Source organism: Clarias gariepinus, chromosome 28, assembly GCF_024256425.1.
Source record: "Clarias gariepinus isolate MV-2021 ecotype Netherlands chromosome 28, CGAR_prim_01v2, whole genome shotgun sequence".
Taxonomy (NCBI): Eukaryota; Metazoa; Chordata; class Actinopteri; order Siluriformes; family Clariidae; genus Clarias; species Clarias gariepinus.
The window spans coordinates 4,747,949-4,751,096 of NC_071127.1; the positions used below are offsets into that span (position 1 = coordinate 4,747,949).

Below are 3,148 nucleotides of genomic sequence, written 5' to 3' on the forward strand. Positions count from 1 at the left end.
GAGCAAGCCGAGGGCGACAGTGGCAGGGAAAAACTCCCTGAGATGGTAGTAGGAAGAAACCTTGAGAGGAACCAGACTCAACAGGGAACCCATCCTCATTTGGGTAAAACAGAAAGCAGTAAATGATCTGCATTTATACAGTGTATTAGGTGGAAGGCAGTTCAGCTATAATAGCTGATGTTAATTGATGTTAATATGGAGTCCAGGTAGTTATTGAAGACCCAGGTAGACTTGTAGGAAGTTCCAGTCCTGAACTATCGAACTGTCAAGTCCCCAGAGAAACAGTTGCCAACTTCAGGCCAGAACCATCTTCTAGGTAGAGAGAATCATCCCCAGACACCAGACGCATCCCAAAGAGACACACGGGGCATCCATGTGACGAGATCTTCAACCAGAAGCGGGGCACCAGGATGGGTCAGACAGGTCCGGAAGGCAGAGAAAGTCTGGATCACTGGCAGCTTAGGAACGAGATGTGTAGCTTGACAGAGAGAGAGAAAGAGTGAAAAGGTATGGTCACAGTCACACAATGCATAATGTAAATGTATATTAACTGTAGAGTGCAAGTAGAGACTTCGGCACAACTAACTATGACAGCATAACTAAAAGGGAGAGCCAGAAGGAATCACAAACATAAGGGCCTCCTGAGATGTAAAGCAAACAATCACCTCACCGTCAGCAAACCTGAGTGATCAATGAGAGTAAGGAAGACAGCATCTAAACATACCAGTTCACCATAATACTCTACGTCCACGAGTCCCCCAGATCTGCACCTTTACCTAAGGCAAATCTATTTATAAAAATGCTTGGCTAAATAAATAGGTTTTTAGCCTGGACTTAAACCCTGAGACTGTGTTTGAGTCCCGAACATACGGTGGCCCAGAAGGGCAAATCATCTTTCCCGTATATGTGTGTTTTTTCCCTTATAAATGTGTTTTTTTCCCTTGAAAATGTCCGCTTTTTCCCTTATAAATGTCGTTTTTTCCCTTATAAATGTTTTTTTTTTCCATTGAGAATGTCCGCTTTTTCCTGTGTAACTGTGCGCTTTTTCCCGTGTAAATGTCTGCTCTTTTCCGTTTGTGCGCAACTACTTCTTTCCCGTGTGAGAACTCTTTCTCCAGTATTTTGCAAGCTAAAAGCTAAAGCTAATGCGCAAAGGACTATGGGAGTGAGGTCAAAACGCAACTGAACACGGAACCTTTCCGGATATCAGCTCCAGGACTCAACATCATGGAGTATACAGTGAATTATAGCGTGATAAAGTTATAATTTTCACTAAATTTTCAACTGCACACACTTACCAGGTAATGTTTAATATATATAATTAATCAGATTTTACTGTTTTAGGCACTAATGATAACTTTGTAACAGTGTTAATACTATTGGAGTGTTTGGGGGAAATGCCGAGCCGAGTGTAAATGGCAGTGATTAAAAGGAATATTATCTCATTTAGACCATTAAACACTGATGTAAACCATCAGCTCCATGGCATCTCTGTAATATACATCCACATATGGATTTATAAGCAAGCTAATATCACTATGCTAACCGCTAGCGCTTAGCATGGGGAAACTAGCTTGTTTATTAATATATATTAGTTTAATAGTGTATTTGGACACATATACGTGATGTAAACAGTTAGCTCTATTGTTTTTGTAAAATGCCTGTCCAAATATGAATCTATAAGCAAGCTAATATAATTATGCTAAGCGCTAGCTTACTAAAAGAGCTAAGATAGCAGCAACTATTGCTAATTATCCCTGAGCTGCTCCTGTTATGTGCTAAATGTTACAGATGGTTAACGAATTGTTGTATGTAGTTTATTGGAGCTCCTGAGTGCCATAGAATGTATACTGCTGTATAATGTAGTGGTTTTATCATAGCTAGAGATCTTCTGAATAGTTAGTTATGTGCTTACACAATGTATGTAACAGTCAAGAAAAGGGGCTTTTGTTCAGGTTCTATCTATTCTATTATAAAGTAATTAAATACATGTTTATACTCCTTATAATATGTATGATTGTGTGTTTTTCTTCTCACAGTAAACTGTGTGTATATCATCAACTGCCTGTGTATCAGCTGATTTCTACACCAGCTTTACATCCTGAGCAGAAGGTGAGTGCTCAGAAGTATTTACCTCTCTCTTCAAGAACACCACTGAGCACATCTTAATCAGGGGACAGGGACACATTTCTCTTCATGGACATGATGTGTGTGTTAATGAATGGTGGAGATGGGGCCAAATTTTGCAGCAATCCTTAATAGCAAAACCAAATAATTTGTTTTAATACACAGCATTACTAAAAGCTTGCATTCTATGAAATTTTGTGTGCGTGCCTGCCTGCGTGTGTCAAACTGATGTCATATGATGTCAAACATCATGAAGTGATATTAACTTGCTTATAAACCCATATGTGGATGTATATTACAGAGATGCCATGGAGCTGCATAGTAACACCATGAAGTCTTTTTACTAGACACTTATAATAACATGTCTTTATTTCTCCCCTGTTGTAGATTGTCGTGGAGAGGACGGACCCTTGATGCTCTGCCTTTTTGCACCAACAATACATACATGTATTTTATTAATTTGTAAATAAAGTCTTTAATATAATTTATAGTTGAGTATTAATTTCTAGTTTGCTTATTATTTAGCAAAACAGTTAAAGTGCATGTAAAGCATTGCTGCAAATGACACTGAATGGAATCAGATGTTACTCCACTCTGTGTGAGGGTACAGGCTTATATACAGTATGTGATTTTAGCATCAATAATGTTTTTCTGCTAACTAAAGCATGCTGAGATATTAGTGACATCTCTGTTTCAGTTCGAATAACATATTCAGTAATATTTATGAATACATTAATCCCATATGTTCAGCAGTTGAAACAGAGGTTCTTAAACATTTTACAGCGAAGGACTCCTTCAACTGTAAAACAAACACCTCTGCATACATTTACTTATAGTGCATTTCCAAAAATACATTTTTATGTTATTATGTTAGTTACATTTTATGTTTTTATTTAAATGAATAATGATTAAATGATCCATGAAAATCAAAAATCTACTATGTCAAAATATTAGAATATTTCACTTCGATCATGGGGAAGACTGCTGACCTAACAAGTTGTCCAGAAGATGATCATCTACA

The 3,148-nt window shown here is 37.6% G+C and overlaps 1 long non-coding RNA gene across 1 annotated transcript; it reads left to right on the forward strand.

Annotated features, from left to right (window-relative positions):
* The first annotated feature begins 948 nt into the window (after positions 1–948).
* LOC128515932 (uncharacterized) lies at positions 949–2,611 on the forward strand. The gene is made up of 3 exons (XR_008356721.1): positions 949–1,301; positions 2,040–2,112; positions 2,515–2,611. It is a non-coding gene; the product is annotated as an uncharacterized LOC128515932 (long non-coding RNA).
* The last annotated feature ends 537 nt before the right edge of the window (positions 2,612–3,148 follow it).